The sequence below is a fragment of the Hyla sarda genome, unplaced genomic scaffold (genome assembly GCF_029499605.1).
Source record: "Hyla sarda isolate aHylSar1 unplaced genomic scaffold, aHylSar1.hap1 scaffold_1070, whole genome shotgun sequence".
Taxonomy (NCBI): domain Eukaryota; kingdom Metazoa; phylum Chordata; class Amphibia; order Anura; family Hylidae; genus Hyla; species Hyla sarda.
In genome coordinates, this window is record NW_026607690.1 from 82457 (window position 1) to 100093 (window position 17637).

The 17637-nt window shown below is 45.9% G+C and overlaps 8 non-coding genes across 8 annotated transcripts; all 8 read left to right on the top strand.

Moving 5' to 3' along the window:
• Positions 1-82: 82 nt before the first annotated feature.
• On the top strand, positions 83-273 carry LOC130300211 (U2 spliceosomal RNA). The gene has a single exon (XR_008851195.1). It is a non-coding gene; the product is annotated as a U2 spliceosomal RNA (small nuclear RNA).
• Positions 274-2353: 2080 nt separating this feature from the next.
• On the top strand, positions 2354-2544 carry LOC130300212 (U2 spliceosomal RNA). Its single transcript, XR_008851196.1, has one exon. It is a non-coding gene; the product is annotated as a U2 spliceosomal RNA (small nuclear RNA).
• A 2095-nt stretch (positions 2545-4639) lies between these two features.
• Positions 4640-4830, top strand: LOC130300213 (U2 spliceosomal RNA). Its single transcript, XR_008851197.1, has one exon. It is a non-coding gene; the product is annotated as a U2 spliceosomal RNA (small nuclear RNA).
• Positions 4831-6913: 2083 nt separating this feature from the next.
• LOC130300214 (U2 spliceosomal RNA) lies at positions 6914-7104 on the top strand. Its single transcript, XR_008851198.1, has one exon. It is a non-coding gene; the product is annotated as a U2 spliceosomal RNA (small nuclear RNA).
• Positions 7105-9202: 2098 nt separating this feature from the next.
• On the top strand, positions 9203-9393 carry LOC130300215 (U2 spliceosomal RNA). Its single transcript, XR_008851199.1, has one exon. It is a non-coding gene; the product is annotated as a U2 spliceosomal RNA (small nuclear RNA).
• A 2117-nt stretch (positions 9394-11510) lies between these two features.
• On the top strand, positions 11511-11702 carry LOC130300226 (U2 spliceosomal RNA). The gene has a single exon (XR_008851210.1). It is a non-coding gene; the product is annotated as a U2 spliceosomal RNA (small nuclear RNA).
• Positions 11703-13798: 2096 nt separating this feature from the next.
• LOC130300217 (U2 spliceosomal RNA) lies at positions 13799-13989 on the top strand. The gene has a single exon (XR_008851201.1). It is a non-coding gene; the product is annotated as a U2 spliceosomal RNA (small nuclear RNA).
• A 2085-nt stretch (positions 13990-16074) lies between these two features.
• On the top strand, positions 16075-16265 carry LOC130300218 (U2 spliceosomal RNA). The gene has a single exon (XR_008851202.1). It is a non-coding gene; the product is annotated as a U2 spliceosomal RNA (small nuclear RNA).
• The last annotated feature ends 1372 nt before the right edge of the window (positions 16266-17637 follow it).

Sequence of the window (17637 nt, forward strand, 5' to 3'; positions counted from 1 at the left end):
AAATTGTCTGGCAGCCTCCCTGACAGCAAGCAGTGATAGTGCCCATGAAGGGGACCTTGTTGGGCCCGCCCCTTTCACGGTTATCGCTTCTCGGCCTTTTGGCTAAGATCAAGTGTAGTATCTGTTCTTATCAGTTTAATATCTGATACGTCCCCTATCTGGGGACCATATATTAAATGGATTTTTGAGAACGGGGGCCGATTTCGAAGCTTGCTTCCGTCGCCCTATGCATTGACCCGATATGGCAGTATCTTCGGGTACAGTGCACCACCCCCTTACAGGGTTAAAAAGAAAGATTCCTACTTTCATTGCTACCTGCTTGCTGGCTAGCCAGCTAGCCAGCCCTGTGGGCCTTGCTGCTGCAGCCAAAAAACAAAAGGTGGTGCTGCTTCTGCTGCTTCTGCTTCTGCTTGTGTCTGGCCCCTGTTGGAGCGTCCAGGCACAGGACTTCTGCTGCTGCTGACTAAATGGCCTCCTTAATTGGATCATTTGAGTAGCCAGCACACCTGTGCAGGTAGGGCATGACATGATAGGCAGCTGCCTTGATAGCGGGTGGGTGCTGAATGTTCCTAATTGACAAAATAAGATTAATGCTTATGAAGAAATATAAAATCTCATCCCTTCCCCAATATCGCGCCACACCCCTACCCCTTAATTCCCTGGTTGAACTTGATGGACATATGTCTTTTTTCGACCGTACTAACTATGTAACTATGTAACATAACATGGGGGGGGGGGGGGGGTCTCCTGGCTGTTCACACAGGTGTGTCATTGCTGTACATTGACCATGCATTGCTTCTGTGGTATTGCAAAGGCAAAGACAAATGCTTCCAGCCATCCATTGCACTAATGGATTGGTCATCAGCTGGCTGTCTATGTCCCGCATCAATATAGACCAAAGTACAGAGGGTTAGGCTATGCTATTGTGCACCTACCTGATGCATCAGAAGGTGCGAGGCCCTTGCTAAATTCTGTGCACAGACTTTGAGATCTATACTTTAGACTGTATCTAAACCTGCTCCAACATGGACTGACATTCTGGCCTACTTTCAGCCGATGCGACTTGTCTGTCGCTGAACAGTCGCTTTTTATGTATTCAGCACCTATGTATAATGTTGTAAAAATGCTCTAGAAGCTAAAGTCGCAGAAATGTCACACATATTTGGCCTGCAACTTTCTGTGCGACAAATTCAGACAGGAAAAATCAGTATAAATCCTTAGAAAATTATCCCCCAGTGTCTCCATCTGCTGGCGGTATTGAATAAGCATTGCTGCACTGATGGGGTATGCATTAGACGAAAAAAAAGAATAAAAAGAAGAATAATACGCCCAGAAAAGAGGCGAAAAGGAGAAAAACGTAAAAAAACGTGAAAAAAAAGTAAGAGGAAGAGAAGGGAAAAAAAGGTGGAAATGGGTTTAAAAGTGATTTCGGCGGAGAAATATATATATATATATATATATATATATATATATATATATACGCGCACACACACACATATATATAAACGTATTCTCCGTTGAGATATTGCAGCCGCTGCTGTGTCCAGGCCCAGGAGCCTTAGCACTGTGCTGTGATGTCACTCAATACCACTGACATCACTAGGTGTAAACAACATCTCTCCTTTGCTGTGTATGTGACTATGGAGCTGTTTGGTGATGTCGTCTATTATGGCCTTCATAGAAGCAACAGGAGATTGTTGCATCCATCTAGAACCCTCAGAACTACAGTGCTATGATGTCACTCACTTCCACAGGCCTTGCAGAGTGTAAACAACAACAACCCAGCTTTGTTGTGTATGTAACCATAGGGATTTGTGATGTCACCTAGAACCTTCACAGCAGCGACAGCTTTATGAGGAGCATCAGCACTGCTCTGCCTGAGCAGAACCATCACCGCCATAGGTTGTCAAATAACCCGGATTTAACCCACACAGGTAAGTCCAATGGGGTGCAGGCATGTCCTCTATGCTTACAGCTTCCCGTGGGTGTTGGTTTGATACCGTTTGGGGACAGCCAAGGAGGCATCTGCAGGCAACAAAGGTAGGTGTGTGCTTGTGTGTGTGTTTCCTATGCAGATCCTAAGCCCAGTGTCACATGCAAGTAGGAGGAGTAAGAAGGGTTCCTGGCAAATCCGGGTTATGGATTGCATTTAAAAAGGCCCCGTGGGAGTGCAATGGGCCCCTGTCTTGCTGCTTAGCAATAATGGTATGGGTTTAGGTTCTGCTGTGTGTACTGGTGGTTGACTGCCCCCCAGCCCAGAGTGTGCATGGAAAATTGTCTGGCAGCCTCCCTGACAGCAAGCAGTGATAGTGCCCATGAAGGGGACCTTGTTGGGCCCGCCCCTTTCACGGTTATCGCTTCTCGGCCTTTTGGCTAAGATCAAGTGTAGTATCTGTTCTTATCAGTTTAATATCTGATACGTCCCCTATCTGGGGACCATATATTAAATGGATTTTTGAGAACGGGGGCCGATTTCGAAGCTTGCTTCCGTCGCCCTATGCATTGACCCGATATGGCAGTATCTTCGGGTACAGTGCACCACCCCCTTACAGGGTTAAAAAGAAAGATTCCTACTTTCATTGCTACCTGCTTGCTGGCTAGCCAGCTAGCCAGCCCTGTGGGCCTTGCTGCTGCAGCCAAAAAACAAAAGGTGGTGCTGCTGCTGCTGCTTCTGCTGCTTCTGCTTCTGCTTGTGTCTGGCCCCTGTTGGAGCGTCCAGGCACAGGACTTCTGCTGCTGCTGACTAAATGGCCTCCTTAATTGGATCATTTGAGTAGCCAGCACACCTGTGCAGGTAGGGCATGACATGATAGGCAGCTGCCTTGATAGCGGGTGGGTGCTGAATGTTCCTAATTGACAAAATAAGATTAATGCTTATGAAGAAATATAAAATCTCATCCCTTCCCCAATATCGCGCCACACCCCTACCCCTTAATTCCCTGGTTGAACTTGATGGACATATGTCTTTTTTCGACCGTACTAACTATGTAACTATGTAACATAACATGGGGGGGGGGGGGGGGGGTCTCCTGGCTGTTCACACAGGTGTGTCATTGCTGTACATTGACCATGCATTGCTTCTGTGGTATTGCAAAGGCAAAGACAAATGCTTCCAGCCATCCATTGCACTAATGGATTGGTCATCAGCTGGCTGTCTATGTCCCGCATCAATATAGACCAAAGTACAGAGGGTTAGGCTATGCTATTGTGCACCTACCTGATGCATCAGAAGGTGCGAGGCCCTTGCTAAATTCTGTGCACAGACTTTGAGATCTATACTTTAGACTGTATCTAAACCTGCTCCAACATGGACTGACATTCTGGCCTACTTTCAGCCGATGCGACTTGTCTGTCGCTGAACAGTCGCTTTTTATGTATTCAGCACCTATGTATAATGTTGTAAAAATGCTCTAGAAGCTAAAGTCGCAGAAATGTCACACATATTTGGCCTGCAACTTTCTGTGCGACAAATTCAGACAGGAAAAATCAGTATAAATCCTTAGAAAATTATCCCCCAGTGTCTCCATCTGCTGGCGGTATTGAATAAGCATTGCTGCACTGATGGGGTATGCATTAGACGAAAAAAAAGAAGAAAAAGAAGAATAATACGCCCAGAAAAGAGGCGAAAAGGAGAAAAACGTAAAAAAACGTGAAAAAAAAGTAAGAGGAAGAGAAGGGAAAAAAAGGTGGAAATGGGTTTAAAAGTGATTTCGGCGGAGAAATATATATATATATATATATATATATATATATATATATATATATACGCGCACACACACACATATATATAAACGTATTCTCCGTTGAGATATTGCAGCCGCTGCTGTGTCCAGGCCCAGGAGCCTTAGCACTGTGCTGTGATGTCACTCAATACCACTGACATCACTAGGTGTAAACAACATCTCTCCTTTGCTGTGTATGTGACTATGGAGCTGTTTGGTGATGTCGTCTATTATGGCCTTCATAGAAGCAACAGGAGATTGTTGCATCCATCTAGAACCCTCAGAACTACAGTGCTATGATGTCACTCACTTCCACAGGCCTTGCAGAGTGTAAACAACAACAACCCAGCTTTGTTGTGTATGTAACCATAGGGATTTGTGATGTCACCTAGAACCTTCACAGCAGCGACAGCTTTATGAGGAGCATCAGCACTGCTCTGCCTGAGCAGAACCATCACCGCCATACGTTGTCAAATAACCCGGATTTAACCCACACAGGTAAGTCCAATGGGGTGCAGGCATGTCCTCTATGCTTACAGCTTCCCGTGGGTGTTGGTTTGATACCGTTTGGGGACAGCCAAGGAGGCATCTGCAGGCAACAAAGGTAGGTGTGTGCTTGTGTGTGTGTTTCCTATGCAGATCCTAAGCCCAGTGTCACATGCAAGTAGGAGGAGTAAGAAGGGTTCCTGGCAAATCCGGGTTATGGATTGCATTTAAAAAGGCCCCGTGGGAGTGCAATGGGCCCCTGTCTTGCTGCTTAGCAATAATGGTATGGGTTTAGGTTCTGCTGTGTGTACTGGTGGTTGACTGCCCCCCAGCCCAGAGTGTGCATGGAAAATTGTCTGGCAGCCTCCCTGACAGCAAGCAGTGATAGTGCCCATGAAGGGGACCTTGTTGGGCCCGCCCCTTTCACGGTTATCGCTTCTCGGCCTTTTGGCTAAGATCAAGTGTAGTATCTGTTCTTATCAGTTTAATATCTGATACGTCCCCTATCTGGGGACCATATATTAAATGGATTTTTGAGAACGGGGGCCGATTTCGAAGCTTGCTTCCGTCGCCCTATGCATTGACCCGATATGGCAGTATCTTCGGGTACAGTGCACCACCCCCTTACAGGGTTAAAAAGAAAGATTCCTACTTTCATTGCTACCTGCTTGCTGGCTAGCCAGCTAGCCAGCCCTGTGGGCCTTGCTGCTGCAGCCAAAAAACAAAAGGTGGTGCTGCTGCTGCTGCTTCTGCTGCTTCTGCTTCTGCTTGTGTCTGGCCCCTGTTGGAGCGTCCAGGCACAGGACTTCTGCTGCTGCTGACTAAATGGCCTCCTTAATTGAATCATTTGAGTAGCCAGCACACCTGTGCAGGTAGGGCATGACATGATAGGCAGCTGCCTTGATAGCGGGTGGGTGCTGAATGTTCCTAATTGACAAAATAAGATTAATGCTTATGAAGAAATATAAAATCTCATCCCTTCCCCAATATCGCGCCACACCCCTACCCCTTAATTCCCTGGTTGAACTTGATGGACATATGTCTTTTTTCGACCGTACTAACTATGTAACTATGTAACATAACATGGGGGGGGGGGGTCTCCTGGCTGTTCACACAGGTGTGTCATTGCTGTACATTGACCATGCATTGCTTCTGTGGTATTGCAAAGGCAAAGACAAATGCTTCCAGCCATCCATTGCACTAATGGATTGGTCATCAGCTGGCTGTCTATGTCCCGCATCAATATAGACCAAAGTACAGAGGGTTAGGCTATGCTATTGTGCACCTACCTGATGCATCAGAAGGTGCGAGGCCCTTGCTAAATTCTGTGCACAGACTTTGAGATCTATACTTTAGACTGTATCTAAACCTGCTCCAACATGGACTGACATTCTGGCCTACTTTCAGCCGATGCGACTTGTCTGTCGCTGAACAGTCGCTTTTTATGTATTCAGCACCTATGTATAATGTTGTAAAAATGCTCTAGAAGCTAAAGTCGCAGAAATGTCACACATATTTGGCCTGCAACTTTCTGTGCGACAAATTCAGACAGGAAAAATCTGTATAAATCCTTAGAAAATTATCCCCCAGTGTCTCCATCTGCTGGCGGTATTGAATAAGCATTGCTGCACTGATGGGGTATGCATTAGACGAAAAAAAAGAAGAAAAAGAAGAATAATACGCCCAGAAAAGAGGCGAAAAGGAGAAAAACGTAAAAAAACGTGAAAAAAAAGTAAGAGGAAGAGAAGGGAAAAAAAGGTGGAAATGGGTTTAAAAGTGATTTCGGCGGAGAAATATATATATATATATATATATATATATATATATATATACGCGCACACACACACATATATATAAACGTATTCTCCGTTGAGATATTGCAGCCGCTGCTGTGTCCAGGCCCAGGAGCCTTAGCACTGTGCTGTGATGTCACTCAATACCACTGACATCACTAGGTGTAAACAACATCTCTCCTTTGCTGTGTATGTGACTATGGAGCTGTTTGGTGATGTCGTCTATTATGGCCTTCATAGAAGCAACAGGAGATTGTTGCATCCATCTAGAACCCTCAGAACTACAGTGCTATGATGTCACTCACTTCCACAGGCCTTGCAGAGTGTAAACAACAACAACCCAGCTTTGTTGTGTATGTAACCATAGGGATTTGTGATGTCACCTAGAACCTTCACAGCAGCGACAGCTTTATGAGGAGCATCAGCACTGCTCTGCCTGAGCAGAACCATCACTGCCATAGGTTGTCAAATAACCCGGATTTAACCCACACAGGTAAGTCCAATGGGGTGCAGGCATGTCCTCTATGCTTACAGCTTCCCGTGGGTGTTGGTTTGATACCGTTTGGGGACAGCCAAGGAGGCATCTGCAGGCAACAAAGGTAGGTGTGTGCTTGTGTGTGTGTTTCCTATGCAGATCCTAAGCCCAGTGTCACATGCAAGTAGGAGGAGTAAGAAGGGTTCCTGGCAAATCCGGGTTATGGATTGCATTTAAAAAGGCCCCGTGGGAGTGCAATGGGCCCCTGTCTTGCTGCTTAGCAATAATGGTATGGGTTTAGGTTCTGCTGTGTGTACTGGTGGTTGACTGCCCCCCAGCCCAGAGTGTGCATGGAAAATTGTCTGGCAGCCTCCCTGACAGCAAGCAGTGATAGTGCCCATGAAGGGGACCTTGTTGGGCCCGCCCCTTTCACGGTTATCGCTTCTCGGCCTTTTGGCTAAGATCAAGTGTAGTATCTGTTCTTATCAGTTTAATATCTGATACGTCCCCTATCTGGGGACCATATATTAAATGGATTTTTGAGAACGGGGGCCGATTTCGAAGCTTGCTTCCGTCGCCCTATGCATTGACCCGATATGGCAGTATCTTCGGGTACAGTGCACCACCCCCTTACAGGGTTAAAAAGAAAGATTCCTACTTTCATTGCTACCTGCTTGCTGGCTAGCCAGCTAGCCAGCCCTGTGGGCCTTGCTGCTGCAGCCAAAAAACAAAAGGTGGTGCTGCTGCTGCTGCTTCTGCTGCTTCTGCTTCTGCTTGTGTCTGGCCCCTGTTGGAGCGTCCAGGCACAGGACTTCTGCTGCTGCTGACTAAATGGCCTCCTTAATTGGATCATTTGAGTAGCCAGCACACCTGTGCAGGTAGGGCATGACATGATAGGCAGCTGCCTTGATAGCGGGTGGGTGCTGAATGTTCCTAATTGACAAAATAAGATTAATGCTTATGAAGAAATATAAAATCTCATCCCTTCCCCAATATCGCGCCACACCCCTACCCCTTAATTCCCTGGTTGAACTTGATGGACATATGTCTTTTTTCGACCGTACTAACTATGTAACTATGTAACATAACATGGGGGGGGGGGGGGGGGGTCTCCTGGCTGTTCACACAGGTGTGTCATTGCTGTACATTGACCATGCATTGCTTCTGTGGTATTGCAAAGGCAAAGACAAATGCTTCCAGCCATCCATTGCACTAATGGATTGGTCATCAGCTGGCTGTCTATGTCCCGCATCAATATAGACCAAAGTACAGAGGGTTAGGCTATGCTATTGTGCACCTACCTGATGCATCAGAAGGTGCGAGGCCCTTGCTAAATTCTGTGCACAGACTTTGAGATCTATACTTTAGACTGTATCTAAACCTGCTCCAACATGGACTGACATTCTGGCCTACTTTCAGCCGATGCGACTTGTCTGTCGCTGAACAGTCGCTTTTTATGTATTCAGCACCTATGTATAATGTTGTAAAAATGCTCTAGAAGCTAAAGTCGCAGAAATGTCACACATATTTGGCCTGCAACTTTCTGTGCGACAAATTCAGACAGGAAAAATCAGTATAAATCCTTAGAAAATTATCCCCCAGTGTCTCCATCTGCTGGCGGTATTGAATAAGCATTGCTGCACTGATGGGGTATGCATTAGACGAAAAAAAAGAAGAAAAAGAAGAATAATACGCCCAGAAAAGAGGCGAAAAGGAGAAAAACGTAAAAAAAACGTGAAAAAAAAGTAAGAGGAAGAGAAGGGAAAAAAAGGTGGAAATGGGTTTAAAAGTGATTTCGGCGGAGAAATATATATATATATATATATATATATATATATATATATATATATATACGCGCACACACACACATATATATAAACGTATTCTCCGTTGAGATATTGCAGCCGCTGCTGTGTCCAGGCCCAGGAGCCTTAGCACTGTGCTGTGATGTCACTCAATACCACTGACATCACTAGGTGTAAACAACATCTCTCCTTTGCTGTGTATGTGACTATGGAGCTGTTTGGTGATGTCGTCTATTATGGCCTTCATAGAAGCAACAGGAGATTGTTGCATCCATCTAGAACCCTCAGAACTACAGTGCTATGATGTCACTCACTTCCACAGGCCTTGCAGAGTGTAAACAACAACAACCCAGCTTTGTTGTGTATGTAACCATAGGGATTTGTGATGTCACCTAGAACCTTCACAGCAGCGACAGCTTTATGAGGAGCATCAGCACTGCTCTGCCTGAGCAGAACCATCACCGCCATAGGTTGTCAAATAACCCGGATTTAACCCACACAGGTAAGTCCAATGGGGTGCAGGCATGTCCTCTATGCTTACAGCTTCCCGTGGGTGTTGGTTTGATACCGTTTGGGGACAGCCAAGGAGGCATCTGCAGGCAACAAAGGTAGGTGTGTGCTTGTGTGTGTGTTTCCTATGCAGATCCTAAGCCCAGTGTCACATGCAAGTAGGAGGAGTAAGAAGGGTTCCTGGCAAATCCGGGTTATGGATTGCATTTAAAAAGGCCCCGTGGGAGTGCAATGGGCCCCTGTCTTGCTGCTTAGCAATAATGGTATGGGTTTAGGTTCTGCTGTGTGTACTGGTGGTTGACTGCCCCCCAGCCCAGAGTGTGCATGGAAAATTGTCTGGCAGCCTCCCTGACAGCAAGCAGTGATAGTGCCCATGAAGGGGACCTTGTTGGGCCCGCCCCTTTCACGGTTATCGCTTCTCGGCCTTTTGGCTAAGATCAAGTGTAGTATCTGTTCTTATCAGTTTAATATCTGATACGTCCCCTATCTGGGGACCATATATTAAATGGATTTTTGAGAACGGGGGCCGATTTCGAAGCTTGCTTCCGTCGCCCTATGCATTGACCCGATATGGCAGTATCTTCGGGTACAGTGCACCACCCCCTTACAGGGTTAAAAAGAAAGATTCCTACTTTCATTGCTACCTGCTTGCTGGCTAGCCAGCTAGCCAGCCCTGTGGGCCTTGCTGCTGCAGCCAAAAAACAAAAGGTGGTGCTGCTGCTGCTGCTTCTGCTGCTTCTGCTTCTGCTTGTGTCTGGCCCCTGTTGGAGCGTCCAGGCACAGGACTTCTGCTGCTGCTGACTAAATGGCCTCCTTAATTGGATCATTTGAGTAGCCAGCACACCTGTGCAGGTAGGGCATGACATGATAGGCAGCTGCCTTGATAGCGGGTGGGTGCTGAATGTTCCTAATTGACAAAATAAGATTAATGCTTATGAAGAAATATAAAATCTCATCCCTTCCCCAATATCGCGCCACACCCCTACCCCTTAATTCCCTGGTTGAACTTGATGGACATATGTCTTTTTTCGACCGTACTAACTATGTAACTATGTAACATAACATGGGGGGGGGGGGGGGGGTCTCCTGGCTGTTCACACAGGTGTGTCATTGCTGTACATTGACCATGCATTGCCTTCTGTGGTATTGCAAAGGCAAAGACAAATGCTTCCAGCCATCCATTGCACTAATGGATTGGTCATCAGCTGGCTGTCTATGTCCCGCATCAATATAGACCAAAGTACAGAGGGTTAGGCTATGCTATTGTGCACCTACCTGATGCATCAGAAGGAGAAGGTGCGAGGCCCTTGCTAAATTCTGTGCACAGACTTTGAGATCTATACTTTAGACTGTATCTAAACCTGCTCCAACATGGACTGACATTCTGGCCTACTTTCAGCCGATGCGACTTGTCTGTCGCTGAACAGTCGCTTTTTATGTATTCAGCACCTATGTATAATGTTGTAAAAATGCTCTAGAAGCTAAAGTCGCAGAAATGTCACACATATTTGGCCTGCAACTTTCTGTGCGACAATTCAGACAGGAAAAATCAGTATAAATCCTTAGAAAATTATCCCCCAGTGTCTCCATCTGCTGGCGGCATTGAATAAGCATTGCTGCACTGATGGGGTATGCATTAGACGAAAAAAAAGAAGAAAAGAAGAATAATACGCCCAGAAAAGAGGCGAAAAGGAGAAAAACGTAAAAAAACGTGAAAAAAAAGTAAGAGGAAGAGAAGGGAAAAAAAGGTGGAAATGGGTTTAAAAGTGATTTCGGCGGAGAAATATATATATATATATATATATATATATATATATATATATATATATATATATATATATATACGCGCACACACACACATATATATAAACGTATTCTCCGTTGAGATATTGCAGCCGCTGCTGTGTCCAGGCCCAGGAGCCTTAGCACTGTGCTGTGATGTCACTCAATACCACTGACATCACTAGGTGTAAACAACATCTCTCCTTTGCTGTGTAATGTGACTATGGAGCTGTTTGGTGATGTCGTCTATTATGGCCTTCATAGAAGCAACAGGAGATTGTTGCATCCATCTAGAACCCTCAGAACTACAGTGCTATGATGTCACTCACTTCCACAGGCCTTGCAGAGTGTAAACAACAACAACCCAGCTTTGTTGTGTATGTAACCATAGGGATTTGTGATGTCACCTAGAACCTTCACAGCAGCGACAGCTTTATGAGGAGCATCAGCACTGCTCTGCCTGAGCAGAACCATCACCGCCATAGGTTGTCAAATAACCCGGATTTAACCCACACAGGTAAGTCCAATGGGGTGCAGGCATGTCCTCTATGCTTACAGCTTCCCGTGGGTGTTGGTTTGATACCGTTTGGGGACAGCCAAGGAGGCATCTGCAGGCAACAAAGGTAGGTGTGTGCTTGTGTGTGTGTTTCCTATGCAGATCCTAAGCCCAGTGTCACATGCAAGTAGGAGGAGTAAGAAGGGTTCCTGGCAAATCCGGGTTATGGATTGCATTTAAAAAGGCCCCGTGGGAGTGCAATGGGCCCCTGTCTTGCTGCTTAGCAATAATGGTATGGGTTTAGGTTCTGCTGTGTGTACTGGTGGTTGACTCGCCCCCCAGCCCAGAGTGTGCATGGAAAATTGTCTGGCAGCCTCCCTGACAGCAAGCAGTGATAGTGCCCATGAAGGGGACCTTGTTGGGCCCGCCCCTTTCACGGTTATCGCTTCTCGGCCTTTTGGCTAAGATCAAGTGTAGTATCTGTTCTTATCAGTTTAATATCTGATACGTCCCCCTATCTGGGGACCATATATTAAATGGATTTTTGAGAACGGGGGCCGATTTCGAAGCTTGCTTCCGTCGCCCTATGCATTGACCCGATATGGCAGTATCTTCGGGTACAGTGCACCACCCCCTTACAGGGGTTAAAAAGAAAGATTCCTACTTTCATTGCTACCTGCTTGCTGGCTAGCCAGCTAGCCAGCCCTGTGGGCCTTGCTGCTGCAGCCAAAAAACAAAAGGTTGGTGCTGCTGCTGCTGCTTCTGCTGCTTCTGCTTCTGCTTGTGTCTGGCCCCTGTTGGAGCGTCCAGGCACAGGACTTCTGCTGCTGCTGACTAAATGGCCTCCTTAATTGGGATCATTTGAGTAGCCAGCACACCTGTGCAGGTAGGGCATGACATGATAGGCAGCTGCCTTGATAGCGGGTGGGTGCTGAATGTTCCTAATTGACAAAATAAGATTAATGCTTATGAAGAAATATAAAATCTCATCCCTTCCCCAATATCGCGCCACACCCCTACCCCTTAATTCCCTGGTTGAACTTGATGGACATATGTCTTTTTTCGACCGTACTAACTATGTAACTATGTAACATAACATGGGGGGGGGGGGGGGGGGTCTCCTGGCTGTTCACACAGGTGTGTCATTGCTGTACATTGACCATGCATTGCTTCTGTGGTATTGCAAAGGCAAAGACAAATGCTTCCAGCCATCCATTGCACTAATGGATTGGTCATCAGCTGGCTGTCTATGTCCCGCATCAATATAGACCAAAGTACAGAGGGTTAGGCTATGCTATTGTGCACCTACCTGATGCATCAGAAGGTGCGAGGCCCTTGCTAAATTCTGTGCACAGACTTTGAGATCTATACTTTAGACTGTATCTAAACCTGCTCCAACATGGACTGACATTCTGGCCTACTTTCAGCCGATGCGACTTGTCTGTCGCTGAACAGTCGCTTTTTATGTATTCAGCACCTATGTATAATGTTGTAAAAATGCTCTAGAAGCTAAAGTCGCAGAAATGTCACACATATTTGGCCTGCAACTTTCTGTGCGACAAATTCAGACAGGAAAAATCAGTATAAATCCTTAGAAAATTATCCCCCAGTGTCTCCATCTGCTGGCGGTATTGAATAAGCATTGCTGCACTGATGGGGTATGCATTAGACGAAAAAAAAGAAGAAAAAGAAGAATAATACGCCCAGAAAAGAGGCGAAAAGGAGAAAAACGTAAAAAAACGTGAAAAAAAAGTAAGAGGAAGAGAAGGGAAAAAAAGGTGGAAATGGGTTTAAAAGTGATTTCGGCGGAGAAATATATATATATATATATATATATATATATATATATATATATACGCGCACACACACACATATATATAAACGTATTCTCCGTTGAGATATTGCAGCCGCTGCTGTGTCCAGGCCCAGGAGCCTTAGCACTGTGCTGTGATGTCACTCAATACCACTGACATCACTAGGTGTAAACAACATCTCTCCTTTGCTGTGTATGTGACTATGGAGCTGTTTGGTGATGTCGTCTATTATGGCCTTCATAGAAGCAACAGGAGATTGTTGCATCCATCTAGAACCCTCAGAACTACAGTGCTATGATGTCACTCACTTCCACAGGCCTTGCAGAGTGTAAACAACAACAACCCAGCTTTGTTGTGTATGTAACCATAGGGATTTGTGATGTCACCTAGAACCTTCACAGCAGCGACAGCTTTATGAGGAGCATCAGCACTGCTCTGCCTGAGCAGAACCATCACCGCCATACGTTGTCAAATAACCCGGATTTAACCCACACAGGTAATTCCAATGGGGTGCAGGCATGTCCTCTATGCTTACAGCTTCCCGTGGGTGTTGGTTTGATACCGTTTGGGGACAGCCAAGGAGGCATCTGCAGGCAACAAAGGTAGGTGTGTGCTTGTGTGTGTGTTTCCTATGCAGATCCTAAGCCCAGTGTCACATGCAAGTAGGAGGAGTAAGAAGGGTTCCTGGCAAATCCGGGTTATGGATTGCATTTAAAAAGGCCCCGTGGGAGTGCAATGGGCCCCTGTCTTGCTGCTTAGCAATAATGGTATGGGTTTAGGTTCTGCTGTGTGTACTGGTGGTTGACTGCCCCCCAGCCCAGAGTGTGCATGGAAAATTGTCTGGCAGCCTCCCTGACAGCAAGCAGTGATAGTGCCCATGAAGGGGACCTTGTTGGGCCCGCCCCTTTCACGGTTATCGCTTCTCGGCCTTTTGGCTAAGATCAAGTGTAGTATCTGTTCTTATCAGTTTAATATCTGATACGTCCCCTATCTGGGGACCATATATTAAATGGATTTTTGAGAACGGGGGCCGATTTCGAAGCTTGCTTCCGTCGCCCTATGCATTGACCCGATATGGCAGTATCTTCGGGTACAGTGCACCACCCCCTTACAGGGTTAAAAAGAAAGATTCCTACTTTCATTGCTACCTGCTTGCTGGCTAGCCAGCTAGCCAGCCCTGTGGGCCTTGCTGCTGCAGCCAAAAAACAAAAGGTGGTGCTGCTGCTGCTGCTTCTGCTGCTTCTGCTTCTGCTTGTGTCTGGCCCCTGTTGGAGCGTCCAGGCACAGGACTTCTGCTGCTGCTGACTAAATGGCCTCCTTAATTGGATCATTTGAGTAGCCAGCACACCTGTGCAGGTAGGGCATGACATGATAGGCAGCTGCCTTGATAGCGGGTGGGTGCTGAATGTTCCTAATTGACAAAATAAGATTAATGCTTATGAAGAAATATAAAATCTCATCCCTTCCCCAATATCGCGCCACACCCCTACCCCTTAATTCCCTGGTTGAACTTGATGGACATATGTCTTTTTTCGACCGTACTAACTATGTAACTATGTAACATAACATGGGGGGGGGGGGTCTCCTGGCTGTTCACACAGGTGTGTCATTGCTGTACATTGACCATGCATTGCTTCTGTGGTATTGCAAAGGCAAAGACAAATGCTTCCAGCCATCCATTGCACTAATGGATTGGTCATCAGCTGGCTGTCTATGTCCCGCATCAATATAGACCAAAGTACAGAGGGTTAGGCTATGCTATTGTGCACCTACCTGATGCATCAGAAGGTGCGAGGCCCTTGCTAAATTCTGTGCACAGACTTTGAGATCTATACTTTAGACTGTATCTAAACCTGCTCCAACATGGACTGACATTCTGGCCTACTTTCAGCCGATGCGACTTGTCTGTCGCTGAACAGTCGCTTTTTATGTATTCAGCACCTATGTATAATGTTGTAAAAATGCTCTAGAAGCTAAAGTCGCAGAAATGTCACACATATTTGGCCTGCAACTTTCTGTGCGACAAATTCAGACAGGAAAAATCAGTATAAATCCTTAGAAAATTATCCCCCAGTGTCTCCATCTGCTGGCGGTATTGAATAAGCATTGCTGCACTGATGGGGTATGCATTAGACGAAAAAAAAGAAGAAAAAGAAGAATAATACGCCCAGAAAAGAGGCGAAAAGGAGAAAAACGTAAAAAAACGTGAAAAAAAAGTAAGAGGAAGAGAAGGGAAAAAAAGGTGGAAATGGGTTTAAAAGTGATTTCGGCGGAGAAATATATATATATATATATATATATATATATATATATATATACGCGCACACACACACATATATATAAACGTATTCTCCGTTGAGATATTGCAGCCGCTGCTGTGTCCAGGCCCAGGAGCCTTAGCACTGTGCTGTGATGTCACTCAATACCACTGACATCACTAGGTGTAAACAACATCTCTCCTTTGCTGTGTATGTGACTATGGAGCTGTTTGGTGATGTCGTCTATTATGGCCTTCATAGAAGCAACAGGAGATTGTTGCATCCATCTAGAACCCTCAGAACTACAGTGCTATGATGTCACTCACTTCCACAGGCCTTGCAGAGTGTAAACAACAACAACCCAGCTTTGTTGTGTATGTAACCATAGGGATTTGTGATGTCACCTAGAACCTTCACAGCAGCGACAGCTTTATGAGGAGCATCAGCACTGCTCTGCCTGAGCAGAACCATCACCGCCATAGGTTGTCAAATAACCCGGATTTAACCCACACAGGTAAGTCCAATGGGGTGCAGGCATGTCCTCTATGCTTACAGCTTCCCGTGGGTGTTGGTTTGATACCGTTTGGGGACAGCCAAGGAGGCATCTGCAGGCAACAAAGGTAGGTGTGTGCTTGTGTGTGTGTTTCCTATGCAGATCCTAAGCCCAGTGTCACATGCAAGTAGGAGGAGTAAGAAGGGTTCCTGGCAAATCCGGGTTATGGATTGCATTTAAAAAGGCCCCGTGGGAGTGCAATGGGCCCCTGTCTTGCTGCTTAGCAATAATGGTATGGGTTTAGGTTCTGCTGTGTGTACTGGTGGTTGACTGCCCCCCAGCCCAGAGTGTGCATGGAAAATTGTCTGGCAGCCTCCCTGACAGCAAGCAGTGATAGTGCCCATGAAGGGGACCTTGTTGGGCCCGCCCCTTTCACGGTTATCGCTTCTCGGCCTTTTGGCTAAGATCAAGTGTAGTATCTGTTCTTATCAGTTTAATATCTGATACGTCCCCTATCTGGGGACCATATATTAAATGGATTTTTGAGAACGGGGGCCGATTTCGAAGCTTGCTTCCGTCGCCCTATGCATTGACCCGATATGGCAGTATCTTCGGGTACAGTGCACCACCCCCTTACAGGGTTAAAAAGAAAGATTCCTACTTTCATTGCTACCTGCTTGCTGGCTAGCCAGCTAGCCAGCCCTGTGGGCCTTGCTGCTGCAGCCAAAAAACAAAAGGTGGTGCTGCTGCTGCTGCTTCTGCTGCTTCTGCTTCTGCTTGTGTCTGGCCCCTGTTGGAGCGTCCAGGCACAGGACTTCTGCTGCTGCTGACTAAATGGCCTCCTTAATTGGATCATTTGAGTAGCCAGCACACCTGTGCAGGTAGGGCATGACATGATAGGCAGCTGCCTTGATAGCGGGTGGGTGCTGAATGTTCCTAATTGACAAAATAAGATTAATGCTTATGAAGAAATATAAAATCTCATCCCTTCCCCAATATCGCGCCACACCCCTACCCCTTAATTCCCTGGTTGAACTTGATGGACATATGTCTTTTTTCGACCGTACTAACTATGTAACTATGTAACATAACATGGGGGGGGGGGGGGGTCTCCTGGCTGTTCACACAGGTGTGTCATTGCTGTACATTGACCATGCATTGCTTCTGTGGTATTGCAAAGGCAAAGACAAATGCTTCCAGCCATCCATTGCACTAATGGATTGGTCATCAGCTGGCTGTCTATGTCCCGCATCAATATAGACCAAAGTACAGAGGGTTAGGCTATGCTATTGTGCACCTACCTGATGCATCAGAAGGTGCGAGGCCCTTGCTAAATTCTGTGCACAGACTTTGAGATCTATACTTTAGACTGTATCTAAACCTGCTCCAACATGGACTGACATTCTGGCCTACTTTCAGCCGATGCGACTTGTCTGTCGCTGAACAGTCGCTTTTTATGTATTCAGCACCTATGTATAATGTTGTAAAAATGCTCTAGAAGCTAAAGTCGCAGAAATGTCACACATATTTGGCCTGCAACTTTCTGTGCGACAAATTCAGACAGGAAAAATCAGTATAAATCCTTAGAAAATTATCCCCCAGTGTCTCCATCTGCTGGCGGTATTGAATAAGCATTGCTGCACTGATGGGGTATGCATTAGACGAAAAAAAAGAAGAAAAAGAAGAATAATACGCCCAGAAAAGAGGCGAAAAGGAGAAAAACGTAAAAAAACGTGAAAAAAAAGTAAGAGGAAGAGAAGGGAAAAAAAGGTGGAAATGGGTTTAAAAGTGATTTCGGCGGAGAAATATATATATATATATATATATATATATATATATATATATATATATATACGCGCACACACACACATATATATAAACGTATTCTCCGTTGAGATATTGCAGCCGCTGCTGTGTCCAGGCCCAGGAGCCTTAGCACTGTGCTGTGATGTCACTCAATACCACTGACATCACTAGGTGTAAACAACATCTCTCCTTTGCTG